The sequence below is a fragment of the Dermacentor variabilis genome, chromosome 10 (assembly GCF_050947875.1).
Source record: "Dermacentor variabilis isolate Ectoservices chromosome 10, ASM5094787v1, whole genome shotgun sequence".
In the NCBI taxonomy this organism is placed as follows: domain Eukaryota; kingdom Metazoa; phylum Arthropoda; class Arachnida; order Ixodida; family Ixodidae; genus Dermacentor; species Dermacentor variabilis.
The window spans coordinates 123875228-123898813 of record NC_134577.1 but is presented as its reverse complement, the minus strand read 5'-3'; the positions used below and the strand labels follow the sequence as shown (position 1 = coordinate 123898813).

General features: G+C 46.0%; 1 long non-coding RNA gene across 1 annotated transcript; it reads left to right on the top strand.

Moving 5' to 3' along the window:
• The first annotated feature begins 17350 nt into the window (after positions 1-17350).
• Positions 17351-20318, top strand: LOC142559693 (uncharacterized). Its single transcript, XR_012823203.1, has 3 exons — positions 17351-17570; positions 18567-18698; positions 20204-20318. It is a non-coding gene; the product is annotated as an uncharacterized LOC142559693 (long non-coding RNA).
• The last annotated feature ends 3268 nt before the right edge of the window (positions 20319-23586 follow it).

Below are 23586 nucleotides of genomic sequence, written 5' to 3'. Positions count from 1 at the left end.
AGCTAGATAAATATCACATAGTGGCGGCGCCAGGCATGATCCTATACAAACATTTTTTATATTGTGTAGGATTATGCCTGGTGCCACCACTAAGTGTTATTTATCTAGCTCATCATGATTCCAATATTGAAGGTCACCTAGATGCCTCTCCAGTCAAAGTGTGCAGGTTTGTGAATGACTACCTGGTATTTATTGATTGCACTGATCACGCTTTCGAGCGTGCTGCTTCGGGTGTCTTGGAGATGTTTAAGAAAGCCTCTACGACTAAGGGATGAGGTCCCCATTGATGATTCTTTGCGCTTTCTAGGTCTCAGGCAGTGCATTGCAAACAAACAGGTGTGCCAGTGATTTCAACCGAGAAGTAAGAAGTCACTCTTGCCCTTTAACTCTGCACATTCAAAGCTTGTTAAACGAGGTATTGTAAAGTTTTGCCTCGTTAACAGCCTCAATAAATCTTGCTCACATGAAATGCAAGATAGTCTTGCTGCACAGGTTGATCGCCTTTCCTGGGTTGGCTACCCTTTGGCCTTAATTTCAGGCACAGCGGAACAGCTTCTGAAGGGCACAAAACGTGATGAGCGCACTCAGTCAAGGAACCAGCCGGTTGCAAGACAAAGGTTCGCAGTGCTACCGTATGTGCATGATGTCTCCGATAGGCTAAAAAAGATTCTGCAACCTCCAGGAATCCCAGTCCTTTTCTCCGCCCCGGAAAAGCTGGCAAAGCCCTCTAAGCGTGCGCGCCTATATCGCGTCAGAGTTCTTGCTCTGTCGGGCACAGAAAACGCTTTGCGATATGTGCAACGAATGTGGTATACCATATTCCCGTTTTGAGGCAGTAAATACGTTGGACGGACATGCAGGTGCCTAAATGATTGTTTAAGAGTGCACTATAACGTCCATAACACTGTTCAAGGCCACTTGGGCATTCATTGCCAGGACTGCCGCTGCATGCCCTTCTTTGAAAATACGCAAGTTCTAGCAAGACACAGCTCACCCGGTACATTATTGAAGCTGATTTCACCAGAAAACTGGGTAGTGTGTGCATTAGTGCCCCCTCTATCACGCTGATTCCTAGTGAAGTCTTGTATCTCCACAGATAGAAATTGTGATTTTTTTTTCAAGTGACCATGTTCTTAGTACAATGACTTGCTTTTAGAACACCCCTTGTGACTGCCTTTCATTTTCTGCGCATGACCCCTCTTGTGTATAAACACACGATGTGGCAAAGCTATAAAATATTGTTGGAAGTCAGCACATTATATGTCATCTCTCGCAGTCCTTGTCCTTCACACTGTATGTAATTTTTTATACTGAACAGTGAATATTAATTGATTCAAAATTAGAAAAAATATAGTACACAACTGAGCTGCAAAAATGCAATTGATGCAGCAAATGACGTTTAGCTTTCAAAAAGAAAAAGAAATGTTCAGGTGCAGGGACTCCATTCTCTGAGCATCTTGACCAATAAATGCAGCGCATGGCATTGCTGGAATCTTGCATCCTGGATTAGCAAAATAAGAGAATCATGAGATCTAAGTCTGTGGAATTACACATGTACACTGTAGAAAATTTGATAAGGCAACAAGCTCCTGAAAGTAACAAACATAATTAATGTGACTGGAAACAATGAACAGCTCAGGCAACTGGGCAAGATAGGTGAAAGGTAGGAGAAATTTCTATTTTGCAAATTTATGAATTGCATTTACTGTGAACACTAAACCACTATGTGACTGTGAATACAAGGCACATACAGTAGCAAAAGCAAATAAATTTACAGTAGCCTTTTCACCATAGAAAATAAGAGCGAATAAAATTCAAAGACACTACCAATGACATCTCTCAACAACAGACATTTGTCCAAGAGTGTGTATGTGACCTTAATATAAAATTGACATGAAATCTGCAATATATCCCTGCATTACACTTTATAAGTACTGCAGCTGAGAACCTTACGGGATATGGCACAATTAGGGTGACATGCACAAAACATAAAAAATGGCTCTTTTTACACAACATTATTACACTAGGAGACAAAGAGTAGTTTTACAGAGAGCGCACCCAAAATGAAAATGAGGGAACCCCCACTGGCATTCTCATTTGCCCTGCAATACATGCATCCAGCCCAACAATCTCCAACTCTCCAATGCAGTTTACTAGGCCCTTTCTGTATCCTTAAATTTATTGAGTAGTTCTTATTTACTAATTTAGTAAGAATTGACATTTCGGCATACTTTCCTTGAAAATTTAGCATGTGTTAACTATTTTCCTTAGAGCAGGCCCCTTTCTTTCAATGGGTTAGCTTGGCAATACGGTGACAAGTAGTATTTCCAAAGATCATAAGTTTAAATAAACTTATGATCCTTCGTCATGCTCCCACTTTCTACTTCATGCTCTAAACTGTGATACCCCTCCTAGGCAGTTTATGTTTTTCTGCGAATATATACATGGTCCTTCTTTGTGTAGCCTCTCAACTAGAGCCTGAAATTTTTCGTGTCCTAAAAAAATCATCTTTACCGCCCAAAATATATTGCACGGTTACCCCTCGCTTGGGGGGGGGAGGGATTGTACATAAGTGTTCACATATTCAGTGAACCTCAGAGCCACAACCATTTCTCATCCAGTGTTGCCACTACCCGCATGAGTCGCAATGGTTGTAAATTGGCTACCCGCCCTCTCCCACCTAAAAGTACATTTTGCCACATGGAAAATAACCACAGCACCTGCATTTGATTGAATGAGTCCTCCTGTGCATGTTTTTTTTTCTCGTCTTGTAATGGCTAGGTTCAACATGGTCAAGTTGTCTGAAAACTGCCAAGCCCCAACCAATACTTTGTGTAGTTTCAATATTATGAAACATTCATTTTTCAAGACTTGTCCCAAATTAAGCATGAGGCAGATTTTCATGATGCAAATGAGGAAAGGTTGTGCTTAGTGACAATGATAGGCCTCCTATATCCTGCAAAACTGTGTGAAATGACATATGCTTGCAATTTTCATGAGCAGCTAGCTCAGTACAAGAAATAGGCGCAATGCCTGCGGAAATGTTTTTAATACCCACGAGAGGCCCTAGTTTCTTGTAATTTCTTCAAATCCCTTCCAGTCTAGATTGCAATCCGGCGCAATTTGATATTGTATTTGAAATAAAATGAGCTCAAATTTTAAGGTTTTGAGAATTATAGGGGAATAAATTAAAGGTAGAAGAGTAATGCAACGAGCAAATAACAAGCTCATTGCATAGAGTAAAGAAATATTACTTACCTGCAAAAACATTGCTAGCAGGAAGGTCATACGAAATTATCACTGAATGCACAATAAAGAACATCATGCTGGAATGCCCCAGTCTGTGAATATTCTTGCACAAAGAAAATCCTCATTATGAAAGGCTATCAAAAAATGCAAGTGTATGCTTTGGATCAGCAGTCATACCTGCAGTATGCACTACAATCGGCAATATTTTAAAAACACACACAACTGCACATGATCTCAAGCTTAGGCCGCCAAGGAGCCTCAGAGTTTTAAATTATAACTTGACTTAATATATTAAACTACACACCAATATCTACTTACAATGTTGTCTTCCCAACTGCTTCCTAGAAGACATCAACCAACTGCCTGACGGCGAACGCAAGTGGCTTGCTCTTGATTGAGGGCACCAAGGCTGGGCATTGTGAAATTGCTGCTATCATCTGCATGACCTGCGAGAAACAACGCTCTAAGTTCAAGATAAACAAATGCTATTGGAATGAAAGACAAGATCACTGGCAATGAGCCTCGTTCTGATTCGCACGAGAAAAGCAAGAAATATGGACTTTGTGCTGCTTACTGAAAAAGAAGCAAGCTTCCTTCCAGATGTTGCAGTCATGCATTAACATTGTCACACAGCTGCATGTTTGTATGCTCATATGCTGCTGTCGCTACTGTGCCAGCATGCTTTGCATAGCTTATTATTTCAAGTTATATTGATTATTGTGTTTTCTTGCCAATTTTTGGCAAATAGCACCAGCAAGGAAGTAGCTCACTTACACACACACTCCCTTGTGAGGAGCGAATTCACACACACGCACGCATGCATGCACGCGCACACACAGACACACACACACACACAAACACACACACACAAGCCTCTACCACATAAGCAGCTTCCCACGCTTGACACTGCATTTTTAATCCTTTGACACTCCTACTGCTAAGGCATAAAAAAGCCTTCGTGTGACCAACCACAAACTCTTCAACCTAGACTTCTAGCTTAAACATTTTCTCGAGAGCCAGGACAAGCCTTCTAGCTTCCCCAGTGCTCCAATCTGTAGTTACGAATTTCAATAGGGCTATAGGCGACAGCTCTCGAAGGGCATACAAACTACCCGGAGAGATCTAAAGCTTCCATATGATACCTCTAAAGCACAACAACAACACTTCAATTTTTCAAAATTCATTAAAGCTCCTGAAGACAATTGCTATATACGTGGAACGTCTCGAATAACCTGCTCTTCACAATTTCAGCGGTTGTCTGCATCAAAGGAAATGTAGGCTAATGGGAAATTCACGTCTTTAAGATCAGAATTAGAGTAATGGCGAAACACACTACCAGATTTCCTAATCATTTATTTATGCTCTGGATGTAACGTTCCCTTTAGAATAACAATCAAGGTTATCGATTAATCAGGGCAGAGGAGGAAAAAAGGGGGAAGCGTATACCTGACGCCTTCCCACTGATCCTCCTGAGAAACGGCGCCTCATATAGCAGTTGTCCAGGTTGGCTTGAAACCAAACTCGGGTTTCAGGCGGCAACACTCGCTGCACCAAATTGGAAGAGTTTTATTGCGAGTAAAACTCTACCGGCCTTATGCAATACATATGCACGCACACAAAACGCACTCGCGCTCACACAAATATACGCACTCTCAAAGCGCAGACACAAAAGCACGCACGCGCACATTGATAAACACAAACAAGCACAGGTACATGCAGGCAGACACACTAACACGTGCACGCAAACACAGCGACCCACACAGAAACACGCTCACAAAACACGTACGCACTAGACACACGCAAGCACGCCGGCCCACACAAACCGGCATGTACGCGCGCGCACGCACGCACGCACACACACTCACACACACACACACACACACACACACAAAGCAAGCTGATCTGAGCGCACGCACACATACGAATCGAGCCGAGCGCGAGCGCACACACACACACACACAAAGCGAGCCGAAAACATGCTCAAGGCGCCCGGCAAGCAACAGCAGCAGCACGCGACCGCATCAGGGGGAACCAATACCGCGCCAGTTCTTTCGAAAGGTGGCAAAGTCAGTCGTCCTTTTTCTACGCGACGCAATAGTGGTCGACAACATTTAACTTAAGTGCGAGCGACCGTATTACAAGAAGCCGCGCTGAACGCACAAAAGAATCACATCTATGAACGTTCAAGCGGTGAGAAAGAAAACGTAACTATGCAGGCGCACCACGCCCGATGTAACACAGGGCGCGATCGAGGTAGTTAACTTGCCCTGCTAGGAGTGCAGCTGCTTTCGCTCTTACATTAGTGAATTATGCTACGATATCACAGTAAGATACTCCTACAGCGAACAAGAACACGTAACCCACCAAATAAATACCAAATGAATGGGCACTTGCCTGAAAATTTCCATTATGGCAGTACCGACCGCCGACACAGGGCACATGGCAACTGCTCGTCTCAGGGTTCGTGGATCCATCTTCCAGTGCGTACGAATGCTTTCCTTTGAAGTGGAGCACGAGCAATACACAAAGCACGGGCCACATCTTTTTCTACACCGCGAACACAACTAATCACACGTTTAAAATTATTTCGCCGAGCGCGAGACGCGAACGCATTTCATGTAGCTAGAGAATGCAATAATGGCGTAGCTTCCGCCTCCCTGCCCTGCCGCGCACCGAAGTGACGGTACAGCGTCGTCCCGTCACTTCCGGTCGCTTTCCATTGGGCAGTGGGCGGCCGCGCAAGTTGAATGTTTATTCTGACAGGTTTGCTTGCTCGCATGGCCCCCTGTTTGCTGCTGCTTCATTGTGGTCTCCAACTAGAGCGGTGAGGCGGGTAGTTGCTACTACGTTTTCTTCCGAGTATATTTTTTTTGGGGGGGGCGCAGTCTCTGCTGCATGACTGAGGGTACAGTACACAAATTGGGACCGTGAGCGAGACGATCGGCTGGCGCGATTAGATTATTCGCTGCGTCCGAACGAAGCGACCTTGCGAGCTCACAGCGTAGTTACAGCGATATCCTGGCTCGATAAAGACCCACACATCTTGGTCGTGCGACAGCGACGCGTAAGCATTCATGAGGCGACTGAAGAGCGCATTTGTAAGAGCGTATGCTGTGGATAAGCAATTACAGCTTTGACGACACTAGCCCCTAATGTATAGGCTGAGCCTTACAAACTGTGTCCGAGGATGCGCTTAGAAAGCAGACCAGTAGCTTAGCAAAAGTCTGAATAACTTAGGCAAGGTACGTGGAGATTCGGATTTCAGAGCTTCCAGCGTGATCTCACCGCTATAGATGTCTTCGTTATGGCTTCACCAAGCAAATTGTACGTGGATGCCATTGCACAGCAGAGGCTCGTCTAACAGCACGTCCCTGTTTGTTCAGCAATGTGTCCAGGCAGCTTCTTTAATTTCGCCACTTTTTGTTGGGCTTTTAAGAGCACCGAAATATTCGTGCAGAATTGTGCAAGCTGCTCGCACGTTTTCATTCTGCTACTGCAGTTTGTCTTAGAAGTGTTTCATTGCATGATAATGTAATTGTGAGCTCAACATATAGTGATAACTAAATTGTAAGTGAAAGTGCGTACATTTTCTCTATGATACATTTTGGAGTGGCCGTCATGCCAGTAACATCAGAATCCTAGAAAAACATCGACAGTCACTTAGGAATGCGAAAACTTAATGACTTCATGGATGTACACTTGCAATTATCACGTGATCGTGATACGTCATACATTGTCACGTGTCCTTTACAATTCTACTTTCACCTGCCGTAATCCACCTTGCTACAGTTTGTATGAACCTTAACCGAATTTATTCCACCCTAATTCACATTATTTAGCCATAATTGCTCATAATTATCGTTGTTCTATTTACTACCTTCCGTATCACTACTGACGTCATACAAGACGCTGATGACGTCACATTTTACTGCTTTATTATACATTCTTTCAAGGCCTAGTAGACACAACAGAAAGAAGGGGTGAAAGTATACAATATTTGCAGTGCGGGGCAGAATAGAAAATCAAACTATAAGACACTTTGAACAGCGATGTTGATTAGTGGTGTCACAAATTGAGACTGTGGAGGCGGGAAGGCGGTTCCATTCAGTGGCTGTTCTTGGCGAGAAGGAAGAATGGCACATCAATTTTGTGTTGATGGTCGATGCGAGACGAGATATAACTTGGTGTGGTGAAAATATTTTCTTTAAAATAAGGGTTAAAGTACCATATTCTATGAAAAATACAGAGACGAAGGTACCTACGAGGGAACCAAAGGTCAGGTTGACCTAGTGTTCTTGTCATGGTCGCGATGCTAGAATGACGTGAATAATTTCAGAGAATAAAAGGGCCGCGCTGTTCTGAATGCTTTCAAGGGAAATGACAAGATTGGCATGAGCAGGGTCCCGTATGGATTTTTGTTGCGCAGAACGCCATCTTTCCTACCTGAAGGGCCATAACATGCTTTCGCATTAAAAATGCAATACGTACGCACATTGCTCAATGCGTGGACGTGTACACGTTACTTAGATTTATGCATAAATGCGTTCAACACCCTTCAGTCGTCGATTTACCACCCTTCTTCTAGCAAAGTTGCACCTTATGTGTGGTATACACCCTTGTGATATGGTGTTTTGACCGAACAGGGTGTAAAAGGGTATGTACATGGGTGTAAATGCAGAAAGCACCCCTCTTAACACCCGTAAGCGTGTAAAAATGCTTAGTGTGCAGGAGCGTCTTCGCTACGCAGTGAAACGGGGTGCAGAGCGCGGATGCATGCATACAACGTATCATCATCATCATTATTATCATCATCATCATCATTACCACCATAACCATCATCATCAGCCTATTTTATTTCCACTGCAGTACGAAGGCCTCTCCCTGCGATCTCCAATTAACCCTGTCCTGCTTCAACCGATTCCGACTAACGCCTGCGAATTTCTTAACTTCATCAGCACGCTTAGTCTTCTGCCATCCTAGACTGCGCTTCCTTTCTCTTGGCACCCATTCTGTAACCCTAATGGTCCACCGGTTATCTAGCTTTCGCATTACATGACCTGCTCAGCTCCATTTGTTTTCTTTTAATGTCAATTAGAACATCCGCTATCCCCGTTTGCTTTCTGATCCACACCGCTCTCTTCCTGTCTCTTAACATTACGCCTGTAATGGGTGCACTGAACGGTTCCGACGGTAACGTCTCTTCGTAGCCGAGGAAGCAGGTGACGCAGAGTAGGAACAGCTGGTTGCCCGAACGGCTCACAGTCGTGCTAAGCACTGGCTATCCGGCTGGCCCACTGGTTGCACAGCAGCCATGGAGGAGACGATTTGGCTGGCTTTTTTCTTGTGCTCTTCTTCGTTACACTTACCCCCAGTGCAAGGAGCCATCCTGGCGACTTACGACGTGGAGACGAGTGGTTCATATAATTGTTTCAGGCGGTGAACGTGAACAACATCCCGTCCACGGCGCCGTTTGTCGGATGTCGATGTAAGCGGCTCCATGACATAGTTGTCTGGAGAGGTGCGTTCGACGATGCGGTATGGTCCATCATACTGCGAGATAAGTTTTGTCGAAAGTCCAAGCGTGGTGGAAGGCACAGACAACAAGACAGGGGTGCCGGGAGCGAAGTTCGGATTCGTAGCGTCGCCATCACGATTGGCTTTTTGTCGTTCTTGGCCAGCGGGAGTGAACTTTCGGGCTAATTGACGGCATTCCTCGGCGTATCGGGTGACGGTTGAAACGGGAGCACATTCTAACGGGTCTGGTGTATAAGGCAAAACCGTATCGATGGTATGGGAAGGATCGCGACCGTAGAGAAGAAAGTATGGAGAAAATCCTGTGGTACTTGGTGTAGCCGTATTATATGCGTACGTGACAAATGGGAGGATGATGTCCCAGTTTGTATGCTCCGATAAAATGTACATGGTGGGCGTATCACCAAGGGTGCGATTGAAACGCTCTGTAAGGCCGTTAGTTTGAGGATGGTACGCCGTGGTGGCCCTGTGAACTATGCGGCATTGAGCAAGCAGAGCTTCAACCACCTGCGACAGAAACACACGGCCTGTATCACTCAGCAGCTCCCGAGGTGGGCCATGACGAAGAATGAAATGATGGAGCAGAAAGGATGCAACGTCATTGGCGGTCGCTGCAGGTAGAGCAGCGGTTTCGGCATAGCGTGTAAGGTGTTCAACTGCGACAATAATCCATCGTTTTCCAGCGGGTGTGAGCGGTAGCGGCCCGTACAGGTCAATTCCCACACGGTAGAAGGCAAGAACAGGGCACGGAAGCGGCTGTAATAAACCGTGGGCCGGATGAGGCGGAGGTTTGCGGCGTTGGCATTACGTGCACAAGCGCACAAACTTTTGGACAAAAGTAAACATTCCTCGCCAGTAGTAACGTTGCCGCAGGCGCTCATAGGTCTTCAAAACGCCTGTGTGTGCACATCGTGGGTCAGTATGGAAAGGCGCGCACATGTCGGAACGCAAAGTCCTAGGGATAACCAGGAGCCACTTGCGACCATCGGGCTGGTAGTTGCGTCGATACAAGAGGTTATCCCGGACAGCAAAATGGACAGCCTGGCGACACAGGGAGCGGGAGATGGGAGATACACGCGAGCCAGAAAGGAGATCCAAAAGAGAGGCCACCCAAGGATCCTTGCGCTGTTCTGATGGGAAGGTGTAGATGTCGACCGAGGATACCACCGTAATGGTGGAGAGGGAGGCCGTGTCGGCTGGCAGCGGAGAGCGGGATAGAGCGCCAGCGTCAGAGTGCTTGCGACCTGAGCGGTATATGACCTGTATGTCGTATACTTGAATGCGCAGAGCCCAGCGGGCAAGGCGTCCAGGCGGGTCATTTAAAGAGGATAAGCAACAAAGGGCGTGATAGTCAGTAACTACATTGAAAGGCCTGCGGACGTCTGTGATCGGGCGGTCGAAAGTGGTAAGCACTGTCTTAGAATATGATTCTTAGCTTTGTGCTGCAAACTAGCACTTCGTGCCCGTCGGAAATTTGGCAACCGAGGTCTAATGCCACGTAGCTTGCCCTGATAAAAAACGTTTTGCAGTGTTGTTCGTCCCGTCACGGTGTGTAGCTCACGTCAGCCATCGCGTTTTTGTAGACGCGAAAAATACCCGCTTCCATGCAGCATCGAGATCGTAAAAAGTGGATTCATTTGCCTGCAAATATTTAGGAGTGGGTCGCTCAGCCCCCACGGTGGTTGAGATGCTAAGGTGTTCGTGTTGCTTAGAAGAAAACTGTCGGAGACGGTCGCATTTGCGGTGAAGGTGAAAGAACGCCCGTGAACTTAGATTTTGAAGCGTATTAGAGGACCCTACGTGCTTCAAACTACTTGAGATCCTCCACTGAGGGGCGTAGCCAGCGGCTGGCACATCGAACAAGTCCCCCTCCCTCCCCCCGTCTCCCGAGGTCCCGAGTGCATAGCATACCGCCTGTCGAAACAACCCCCCCTCCCTCCGAAAAATATTATCGCTGCGCCACTGCCCCCTTACGTGCAGATTCGTAACATTAAACTCTGTGCATTATTTTCAGTAGCTGTGGGTACAATCATCGTTACGCATCCACACAGAAAACATTTTTACACCCTTATGGGTGTTGGGAGGGGTGCTTCCTGCATTTACACCCACGTCCACACCCTTTTAGCACCCTTTCCGCTCAAAAACCCTATCACAAGGGTGTATACCACACATAAGGTGCGACTTTGCTAGAAGAAGGGTGTTAAATCAACGACTGAAGGGTGTTGAACGCATTGATGCATAAACATAAGTAACGTGTACACGTCCACGCATTGAACAAGGTGTGTATGTATTGCATTTTTAATGCGAAAGCATTTTATGGCCTTTCAGGTAGGAAAGATGGCGTTCTCCGCAACAACCATCTATACGGGACCCTGCTCATGCCAATCTTGTCATTTCCCTTGAAAGCATTCAGAACCGCGCCGCCCTTTTATTCTCTCAAATTATACACGTCATTCTTGCGTCACGTCCATGAGAGAGAGAGACAACTTCATGTAGTCGCCTGCAGAACGACACCATGACTACATGGCGCCGTGACGCGGGCCCTGACGTCTTCTCAGCGGGTGGTCTCTACTCAACTCCAGCGCGTGTTACTCCCGCGGTCGGTCGCCCTGAGGGGCAACGTTCCGTCGGTTTCGTTCGGCCTTTGTCTTTCAAGAGCCGCCGAGACCTGCTGGACGGCCCAGGTTTGACGTTCGTGGTCGTAGCATTCCGCCGCAGCCGCGAGTCGCGGCGGAATCGTTGTACTTGTCGAAGCCTCATTGGGGAACTTGGTCCAATCCCATAGGATGTGCGTCAGGGTGGCCCTCTCCCGCTGACACACGCGGCACACATCACTCACATATAATTTAGGGTATAGATGAGTCATTAACACTGGGGTGGGTAAAGAACCAGTTTGCAATTGTCTGAACAGCACCGCCTCCGCTCGGCTCAGCCCCGGGTGCGGGGGTGGGAAAGTCCTTCGAGCCAGGCGGTGGAACTGTGTAAGTTCATTGAACGTCGTCATGCGGTCCCTTTGCACTACACCACGTTGGACGGTCGGTTGCAGCGGCGTGGTTGGTTAGCGCTCGCGCCACTGCGTGTGCCGTCTCGTTGTGGTTATCGTGCTTCTCGGACGCATCGTTGCCCGCGTGCGCCGGGAACCACTTGATTCTAACATACCGATTCTGACGTTTCAGGTCAGCCGAGCACAGAACGCGCACAGCCTCACCACACACTTTACCCTTTGCATAATTCCGCGCTGCACTTCGCGAATCGCACAACGCCGTCTGGCACCCGGGGTCGGCAATGGCCAGGGCAATGGCCACCTCCTCCGCCTGACACGCCTCGCGGACCCGTAAGCTCGCCGCTGCCCTCGTCGCGCCGGACGACGCCTCGATGACGGTAGCTACGAACGCCGCGCAGTCTCCCTGGCATTCTGCCGCATCCACGAACCTTGCGTGCTCATCCTTGGCGTGAAAGTCGATGAGGGCCTTGGCCCTCGCCGCTCTTCTCTCCTTGTTATACTCCGGGTTCATGTTTCTCGGGATGAGGTCCACCCGAATCCGGCGCCGGGTTCCGTCCGGGACAGAAACGTCGCTACTCGCCGCTTTCGCTCCGGGCGTGAAGCCCAAGTATTGAAGTATGCGCCTGCCGGCTTCGGTCATAGAGAGCCTCTCCAGCTGGGCGGTCCGTTGCGCTTCCGCGATTTCGTCGAGGGTATTGTGTACCCCCAGGCTGAGGAGCTTGTTGGTGTTCGTACACTCGAATAGTCCGAGCGCCGCCTTGTAAGCTCGGCGTATCAGGGCGTTGATTTTATTCCTTTCACATTGCAGCCAGTTGTGGAAGGCTGCAACGTAGGTGACGTGGCTGATTACGAAGGAGTGCACAAGCCGAATCAAGCTTTCCTCCTTCATCCCGGCCTTGCGGTTGGCAACCCGCCTGATGAGACGTATGGCGTTGGTAATCTTGGCTGTAAGGCGAGAAATAGTCTCGCCGTTGCCCCGTCGCTTGTCTATAATCATGCCGAGCACCCGGATTTTGTCAACCTCCGGGATCACGCGGCCGTTTCTCGTCACGATCTTGATGGCCTCGTAATCCCTCGCTTCGCTCTTCTTACGTCTGACGTACTTCGGTGGTAACACCAGCAGTTCTGACTTGCTCGGTCAGCAGATCAAACCGGAACCGTTCAGCTGGTCCTCAATCGCGTCGACGGCTTCTTGCAGCGTGCTCTCAATGTGACCATCGCTGCCTCCCGGAACCCACAGCGTGATGTCATCGGCGTAGATGGTGTGCCGGACGCCCTCGACGCGAGAGAGTCGCTTGGCCACCCCGATCATAACGAGGTTGAATAAGAACGGCGAGATGACTGAGCCTTGGGGGTCCCAACACTGCCGAGCCTCTTCTCTTGGAGCCGTAGATCGCCGGCGCAGAGCTCGGTAGTCCGCCCCGTCAGAAAGTCCTTGATGTAATTGTACGTTCTAGCGCCCATGTTGAGCCTGGACACCTGGGCTAGGATCGCAGAGTGCTTCACCTTGTCGAAGGCGCTCTGCAGGTCCAGCCCCAGAATGGCCTTGTTGTCTTTCGTTAGGGTGTCATCGTCAATGATATCTTTCTTCAACAGAATCATCGCGTCTTGGGTGCCGAGGGAACGCCGAAACCCGATGATCGTGGTGGGGTATAGTCCTGACTCCTCCAGGTAATCCTGCCACCTACACATGAGGACGTGCTCCAACACCTTGCCCACGCAGGACGTGAGCGAGATGGGCCGTAGTTGTCCGTGTTCGGCGGCTTGCCTGGTTTGGGGATGAGTATGGTCTTGGCAGTCTTCCACTGCTGGGGCAGTGACCCCGCACTCCAGCACTTGTTGTAGTAACCGGTGAGGTTTTCGATGGCCACATCGCTGATGTTCTTGAGCGCTCTGTTCGAGATGTGATCCGGGCCGGCCGCCGACTTGCTGTTTAGTTCGTGCAGGGCCGCTCGCACCTCCTCGACGCTGATATCGCGGTCGAGCTTCTCGTTGGCTTGACCGCCGTAGTCAGGATGCCTTTCCGTGGGCGTAACCGGAAGGTACTTGCTGTTTATGCGTCTGATTACTTCGGTTTCCCCGTTTTCCTTGAATGCTCTGTGAATGATCTTTGCGAGGCGGTCGCGTTGGTGGGATTTTGTTTTAGTCTCGTCGAGCAGATGCCGCATCAAGTTCCAGGTTTTGCCGCAATGCATCTGCCCGTCCGCAGCATTACAGATTTCGTTCCATTGTTGCGTGCAGAGCAGCCACGTCCATGAAAAGAACACTAGGTCAACCTGACTTTTGGTTACGTCGTAGGTACCTTCGTCTCCGTATTTTTCATAGAATATGGTACTTTAACCCTTCTCTTAAAGAAAATATTTTCACCCCACCAAGTTATATCTCGTCTCGCATGGACCATCAACACAAAATTCATGTGCCATTCTTCCTTTTTGCCAAGAACAGCCACTGAATGGAACCGCCTTTCCGCCTCCACAGTCTCAATTTGTGACACCACTAATTAAACATCGGTGTTCAAAGTGTCTTACAGTTTGATTTTCTATTCTTGCCCTGCACTGCAAATATTGTATACTTTCACCCCTTCTTTCTGTTGTATCTACTAGGCCTTGAAAGTATGTATAATAAAGCAATAAAATGTGACGTCATCAGCGTCTTGTATGACGTCAGTAGTGATACAGAAGGTAGTAAATAGAACAACGTTAATTATGAGCAATTATGGGTAAATAATGCGTATTAGGGTGGAATAAATTCGGTTAAGGTTCGTACAAACTGTAGCAAGTTGGATTGCGGCAGATGAAGGTAGAATTGTAAAGGACACGTGACAATGTAGGACGTATCACGGTCACGTGATAATTGCAAGTGTACATCCATGAAGTCATTAAGTTTTCGCATTCCTAAGTGACTGTCGATCTTTTTCTAGGATTCTGATGTTACTGGCATGACGGCCACTCCAAAATGTATCATTGAGAAAATGTACGCACTTTCACTTACAATTTAATTATCACTATATTTTGTGCTCACAATTATATTATCATGCAATTAAACACTTCTAAGACAAACTGCAATAGCAGAATGAAAACGCGCGAGCAACTTGCACAATTCTGGACGAATGTTTCGGTGTCCTTAAAAGCCCAACAAAAAGTGGCGAAATTAAAGAAGCTGTGTGGATACATTGCTGAACAAACAGGGACGTGCTGTTAGACGAGCCTCTGCTGTACAATGGCATCAACGCACAATTTGCTTGGTGAAGCCATAACGAAGACATTCATAGCGGCGAGATCACGCTGCAAGTTCTCAAATCCGAATCTCCACGTACCTTGCCTAAGTTATTCAGAGTTTTACTAAGCTACTGGTCTGCTTTCTAAGCGCATCCTCGGACACAGTTTGTAAGGCTCAGCCAATATATCAGGGGCTGGTGTCGTCAAAGCTGTATGTAATTGCTTATCCACAGCATACGCTCTTACAAGCACATTCTTCAGTCGCGTCATGAATGCTTACGCGTCGCTGTCGCACGACCAGGATGTGAGGGCCCTTATCGAGCCAGGATATCGCTGTAACTACGCTGTGACCTCGCAAGGTTGCTTGGTTCGGACGCAGCAAATAATCTAATCGCACCAGCAGAAGAGCGCCGATCGTCTCGCCGCTCACGGTCTCGATTTGTGTACTGTACCCTCAGTCATGCAGGACAGACTGCGCCCCCCCCCCCAAAAAAAAAAATGCTCGGCACAAAACGTAGTAACAACTTCCCGCCTCACCGCTCTAGTTGGAGACCAGAACGAAGCAGCAGCAAACAGGCGGCCATGCGAGGAAGCAAACCTGTCAGAATAAACGTTCAATTTGCGCGGCCGCCCCCTGCCCAATGAAAAGCGACCGGAAGTGACGGAAGGACGCTGTACAGTCACATGCCGTCACTTCGGCGCGCGGCAGGACGGGAAGGCGGAAGCTACGCCATTATTGCATTCTCTCGCTACATGAAGTGCGTTCGCGTCTCGCGCTGTGCGAAATAATTTTACACGTGTGATTAGTCTTGTGCGCGGCGAAGAAAAAGGTGTGGCCCGTGCTTTGTGTATTACTCGTGCTCCACTTCAAAGGAAAGCGTTCGTACGCACTGGAAGATGGATCCACGGACGCTGAGACGAGCAGTTGCCATGTGCCCTGTGTCGGCGGTCGGTAGTACTGCCATAATGGGAATTTTCAGGCAAGTGCCCATTTATTTGGTATTTCTTTGGTGGGTTACGTGTTTTTCTTCGCTTTAGAAGTTTCTTACTGTGATCTCGTAGCATAATTCACTAATGTAAGAGCAAGAGCAGCTGCTCTCCTAGTAGGGCAAGTTAACTACCTCAATCGCGCCCCGTCTTAAGAGGAAGCTTTAGCTCGAGTGCTCCTATCTAAATACATGTAAAAGGAGAATTCGTTTTTCTCGGCAACCACTGCACCAAATTTGACGAGGTTTGTTGCATTTAAAAGACAAACTTAAAATCTAGTGACTGTTGGTTTCGAATTTTTGAGTTAGATTGTCAAATTTTTATTAAAAATTGGCAAAAATCGGAAATTTTCAAAAAACGAAACTACAAGTTTACAACTCTGTAACTTAACCACTAAATATGATAATACAATTCTGTGAATTGCATCTAATAGTACATCTAAAGCGGACAAAATTGATATGTTACACATGAATATAAAAAAATTTAATCATAGGGAAATACAACTTTTGCAAAACCGTTGTAACCAACGTAACAAATTCAGGCAAGTTGTAAAATGACATATTGAATTTGTCCGCTTTGAATGATCTAATGAATGCCGTTAACAGAACTGCGATATCGGTTCTTGATGCAGAGCTATGAATTTGTAAACTTCGTGATTCTATTTTTTTCAAACGGTCAAATATTTGAAAATCGTTTTAAGAAAATTCAAGCCCTAAATCGAAATTCGGCTTGCAACAGTCGCTAGAATTTAACTTTCTCTTTCAAATGCGACAAATTTCATCAAAATCGGTCCAGGGGTTATCTCATAAAAACGTTTTCGCATTTTACATGTATTTGAATAGGCCGCGCCGGAGTTGGGCCCGAGCTAAAGCTTCCTCTTAAATCGGGCGCGGTGCGCCTGCATAGTTACGCTTTGTTTCTCAGCGCTTGAACGTTCGTAGATGTGATTCTTTTGCGCGTTCAGCGTGGCTTCTTGTAATGTGGTCGACCACTTTTGCGTCGCGTAGAAAAAGGACGGCTGACTTTGCCACCTTTCGAAAGAACTGGCGCGGTATTGGTTCTCCCTGATGCGGTCGCGTGCTGCTGTTGCTGCTTGCCGGGCGCCTTTAGCATGTTTTCGGCTCGTTTTGTCTGCGTGTGTGCGTGCTCGCGCTCGGCTCGATTCGTGTGTGTGTGTGTGCGCGCGCGCGTACATGCCGGTTTGTATGGGCCGGCGTGCTTGCGTGTGTCTAGTGCGTACGTGTTTTGTGAGCTTGTTTCTGTGTGGGTCGCTGTGTGTGCGTGCACGTGATAGCGTGTCTGTCTGCCTGCATGTATTTGTGCTTGTTTGTGTTTATCAATGTGCGCGTGCATGCTTTTGTGTCTGCGCTTTGAGAGTGCGTATATTTGTGTGCGCGCGAGTGCGTTTTGTGTGCGTGCATATGTATTGCATAAGGCCGGTAGAGTTTTACTCGCAATAAAACTCTTCCAATTTGGTGCAGCGAGTGTTGCCGCCTGAAACCCGAGTTTGGTTTCAAGCCAACCTGGACAACTGCTGTATGAGGCGCCGTTTCTCAGGAGGATCAGTGGGAAGGCGTCAGGTATACGCTTCCTCATTTTTCCCTCCTCTGCCCTGATGAATTGATATCCTTGATTGTTATTCTAAAGGGAACGTTACATCCAGAGCATAAATAAATGATTAAGAAATCTGGTAGTGTGTTTCACCATTACACTAATTCTGATCTTAAAGACGTGAATTTCCCATTAGCCCGCATTTCCGTTGATACAGACAACCGCTGAAAATTGTGAACAACAGGTTATTCGAGACGTCCTACGTATATAGCGATTGTCCTCAGGAGCTCTAATGAATTTTGAAAATTTGGAGTGTTGTTGTTGTGCTTTAGAGGTATCATATGCAAGCTTTAGGTCTGTCCTGGTAGTTTGCATGCCCTTCGAGAGCTGTCGCCTATAGCCCTATTGAAATTCGTAACTACAGTTTGGAGAACTGGGGAAGCTGCAAGGCTTGTCCTGGCTCTCGAGAAAGTGTTAAAGCTGGAAGTGTAGGTTGAGGAGTTTGGGGTTGGTCACACGAAGGCTTTTTTATGCCTTAGCAGTAGGAGTGTCAAAGGATAAAAAATGCAGTGTGTCAAGCGTGGAAGCTGCTTATGTGGTAGAGGCTTGTGTGTTTGTTGTGTGTGCGTGTGTGTGCGCGCGCGCGTGAATGCATGCGTGCGTGTATGTGAATTCGCTCCTCACAAGGGAGTGTGTGTGTAAGTGAGCTACTTCTTTGCTGGTGCTATTTGCCAAAAATTGGGAAGAAAACACAATGATCAATATAACTTGAAATAATAGCGATGCAAAGCATGCTGACAGAGTAGCGACAGCAGCATATGAGCATACAAACGTGCAGCTGTGTGACAATGTTAATGCATGACTGCAACATCTGGAAGGAAGCTTGCTTCTTTTTCAGTAAGCAGCACGAAGTCCGTATTTTTTGCTTTTCTCGTGCAAATCAAAACGAGGCTCATTGCCAGTGATCTTGTCTTTCATTCTAATAGCATTTGGTTATCTTGAACTTGGAGAGTTGTTTCTCGCAGGTCATGCAGATGATAGCAGCAATTTCACAATGCCCAGCCTTGGTGCCCTCCATCAAGAGCAAGCCACTTGCATTCGCCTTCAGGCAGATAGATGGTTGATGTCTTCTAGGAAGCAGTTGGGAAGACAACATTGTAAGTAGATATAGGTGTAAAGTTTAATATAGTAAGTCAAGTTATAATTTAAAACTCTGAGGCTCCTTGGCGGCCTAAGCTTGATATTATGTGCAGTTGTGTGTGTTTTTAAATATTGCCGATTATACTGCATACTGCAGGTATGACTGCTGATCCAAAGCATACACTTGCATTTTCTTGATGGCCTTTCATAATGAGGATTTTCTTTGTGCAAGAATATTCACAGACTGGAGCATTCCAGCATGATATTCTTTATTGTGCATTCAGTGCTAATTTCGTATGACCTTCCTGCTACCAATGTTTTTGCAGGAAAGGAATATTTCTTTACTCTATGCAATGAGCTTGTTATTTAACCATAGCGACTCATGCGGGTAGTGGCAACACAGGATGAGAAATGGTTGTGGCTCTGAGGTTCATTGAATATGAACACTTATATACAATCCCTTCCCCCCCCCCCCCAATGAGGGGTAACCGTGCAATATATTTCGGGTGGTAAAGATGATTTGTTTAGGAGACGTGAAATTTCAGGCTCTAGTTGAGAGGCTACATAAAGAAGGACCATGTATGTATTTGCAGAATAACATAAACTGCCTAGGAGGGGTATCACAGTTTAGAGCATGAAGTAAAAAGTGGGAGCATGACGAAGGATCATAAGTTTTTTTAAACTTATCATCTTTGGGAATACTACTTGTCACCATATCACCAAGCTAACCCATTGAAAGAAAGGGGCCTGCTCTAAGGAAAATAGTTAACACATGCTAAATTTTCAAGGAAAGTATGCCGAAATGTCAGTTCTTACTAAATTAGTAAATAAGAAATACACAATAAATTTCAGTATACAGAAATGGTCTAATAAACTACATTGGAGAGTTGGAGATTGTTGGGCTGGATGCAGGTATTGCAGGGCAAATGAGAATGCCAGTGGGGGTTCCCTCATTTTCATTTTGTGTGCACTCTCTGTAAAACTACTCTTTGTCTCCTAGTGTAATAATGTTGTGTAAAAACAGCCATTCTTTAATGTCTTGTGCATGTCACTCTTAATGTGCCATATCCCGTAAGGTTCTCAGCTGCAGTACTTATAAAGTGTAATGCAGAGATATATTGCAGATTTCATGTCAATTTATATTAAGGTCACATACACACTCTTGGACAAATGTCTGTTGAGAGATGTCATTGGTAGTGTCATTAAATTTAATTCACTCTTATTTTCTATGGTGAAAAGGCTACTGTAAATTTATTTGCTTTTGCTGCTGTATGTGCCTTGTATTCAATGTGACATAGTGGTTTAGTGTTCACAGTAAATGCAATTCCTAAATTTGCAAAATAAAAATTTCTCCTACCTTTCACCTGTCTTGCCCAGTTGCCTGAGGTGTGCATTGTTCCCAGTCACATTAATTAAGTTTGTTACTTTCAGGAGCTTGTTGCCTTATCAAATTTTCCACAGTGTACATGTGTAATTGCACAGACTGAACTCTCATGATTCTCGTCTTATTTTCCTAATGCAGGACGCAAGATTCCAGCAATGCCATGCGCTGCATTTATTGGTCAAGATGCTCAGAGAATGGAGTCCCTGCACCTCGTGGTTAACCGTGAACATTTTTTTTTTCTTTCGGAAAGCTAAACGTCATTTGCTGCATCAATTGCATTTTTGCAGCTCAGATGTGTACTATATTTTTCTAATTTTGAATCAATTAATATTCGCTGTACAGTATAAAAAATGATGTACAGTGGGAAGGACAAGGACTGCGAGAGATGACATACACTGCGCTGACTTCGAACAATATTTTATTGCGTTGCCACATAATGTGTTTATACACAAGAGGAGTCATGGGTGCAGAAAATGAAAGGCAGTCACAAGGGGTGTTCTAACAGCCAGTCAATGTACAAAGAACATGGTCACGAAAAAAAATCACAATATCTATCTGTGGAGATACAAGACTTCACTAGGGGTCAGCGTGATAGAGGGGGAACTAACGCACACACTACCGAATTTCCTGGTGCAATCAGCTTCAATAATGTACCGGGTGAGCTCTGTCTCGCTAGAACTTGCGTATCTTCAAAGAGGGGCATGCAGCAGCAGTCCCGGCAATGAATGCCCAAGTGGCCTTGAACAGTGTTATGGACGTTATAGTGCACTCTTAAACGATCATTTAGGCACGTGCCTGTCCGTCCAACGTACTTACTGCCTCAAAACAGGGGAATATGGTAAACCACATTCGGTGCACATATCGCAAAATCTTTTCTGTACCCGACAGAGCAAGAACTCTGACGCGATTTAGGTGCGTTTACATGCTTACAGAGCTTTGCCAGCCTTTCCAGGGCTGAGAAAAGGACTGGGATTCCTGGAGGGTGCCGAATCTTTTTTTAGCCTATCGGAGACATCATGCACATACGGTAGCACTGCGAACCTGTGTCTTTCAACCGGCTGGTTCCTTGACTGTGCTCATCACGTTTTGTGCCCTTCAGAAGCTGTTCCGCTATGGCTGAAATTAAGGCCAAAGGGTAGCCAACCCAAGAAACGTGATCAACCTTTGCAGCTATACTATCTTGCATTTCATGTGAGCAAGATTTATTGAGGCTGTTAACGAGGCAAAACTTCACAATACCTCGTTTAACAAGCTTTGAATGTGCAGAGTTAAAGGTCAAGAGTGACTTCTTACTTCTCGGTTGAAAGCACTAGCACACCTGTTTGTTTTCAAGGCACTGCCTGAGATCTAGAAAGCGCAAAGAATCATCAATGGGGACCTCATTTGTTAGTTCTAGAGGCTGCAGCTCTTAAAGATCTCCAAGTCTCCCAAAGCAGCAGGCTCTAAAGCGTGATCAGTGCAATCAATAAATATCAGGTAGTCGTCCACAAACCTGCACACTTTGACAACGTGAGACGCATCCAGGTGACCTTGAATGTTTCAATCATAATTAGCTAGATAAATATCAGTGGCGGCGCCAAGCATGATCCTTCACAATATACAAATAAATGGTGTTCGTATAGGATCATGCCTCATGCCGCAACTATGTGATATTTATCTAGCTCATGATTTAGATATTGAAGGTCACCTAGATGCATCTCCTGTCAAAGTGTGCAGGTTTGTAAATGGCTACCTGGTATTTATTGATTGCACTGATCACGCTTTCGAGCCTGCTGCTTCGGGAATCTTGGAGATGTTTAAGAAAGCCTCTACAACTAACGCATGAGGTCCCCATTGATGATTCCTCGCGCTTTGTAGATCTGAGGCTGGTGCTTCGAACCGAGAAGTCACTCTTGCCCTTTAACTCTGCACGCTCAAACCTCGTTAAATGAGGTATTAAATGTTTTGCATCCTTAACAGCCTCAATAAATCTTGCTCACACGAGATGCATCATAGTCTTGCTGCACAGGTTGATGGCCTTTCTAGGGTTGACTACCCTTTGGCCTTAATTTCAGCCATAGCGGAACAGCTTCTGAGGTGCACAAACCGTGATGAGCCGGCTCAATCAAGGAACCAGGCGGTTGAAAGACATCGGTTCGCAGTGCCACCGTATGTGCATGATGTCTCCGATAGGCTAAAGAAGATTCGGCAACCTCCAGGAATCAGTCCTTTTCTCAAGCGCGGAAAAGCTGCAAAGCTCTGTAAGTGTGTAAACGCGCCTGGATCGCGTCAGAGTTCTTGCTCTGTCGGGCACAGAAAACGTTTTGCGATATGTGCGACGAATTTGGTTTACCATATTCCCTTATTTTGAGGTAGTAAATATACGGACAGGCGGGTGCCTAAATGATCGTTTAAGGGTGCACTATAACGTCCATAACACTGTTCAAGACCACTTCGGCATCCATTGCCCTGGAACTGGCTGCGTGCCCCTCTTTGAAGATATGGAAGTTTTAGCGAGACACAAGTCATCCGGGAAATTATAGAAGCAAATTTCACCAGAAAACTGGGTAGTGTGTGTGTTAGTGCCCCCTCTATCACGCTGACCCTAGTGAAGTATTGTATTTTATGAGATAGAAATTATGTTTTTTTTTTCAGGTGACCACGTGCTTAGTACAATGACTTGCTGTTAGACGCCCCTTGTGACTCATTTTCTGCGCATGCCCGCTCTTGTATACATACACACAATGTGGCAACGCAATAAAATATTATTGAAAGTCAGCACAGTGTGTCGTCTCTTGCAGTCCATGTAATTCACGCTGTACGTAATTTTTTCTCATTAATTGCCAACTATCCCAAGAAAGCACCTTTTTCAGTATATTTATAATGTTTGATACGACCATTTGCTGGCAAATGTTAACAGTGTGATATTTAACTTGAACTTTTACATGACTGCCTGTGTTCTTTTAGTAACCAGAGTATGGCTAATTTATTAAACCATATTTGCTAATTTGCATACTCACATGCTACAGCAAGCCCTAACCTTGTATTATTGCATCTAAGTGCAAATAATTTAGAAATTTACTATGTATATTAAAACACTGTCCACCTTTCGTGCTCAGCAAAATCGTTTACTCAACAGTGGTTTGCTTTTATCAGGCCTTCTACTGCACTTTGCACCCACACAATAGTAAATGTGGAATATTCACTCTTGATTTATAGTAAGAAAAGAACCTATTTTCAAACTACATATTGTATATGTACCAGTGCCTTCGGGTTACAAGGCAAAAATTTATAGAAACTGGAATTGTAGTTAGAAAATATGCTACACAGCACCTTTAGCACAGAGAACTTTCGTTTCACAAAAGAGGACAAACTATGTAGGCACTAAAAAATTCTACATATTTTTCGTGCTCAAGTAATCTTGTTAGAAAGAGAAAATTAGCAATAATGCTGCTGGCTTAAGCCTCACTTAAAGCATGTCTACGCTTGGAAAGTATTGTTTCAGTCCGAAAAATGTTGGCCAGTTATGCTTATATCGACTT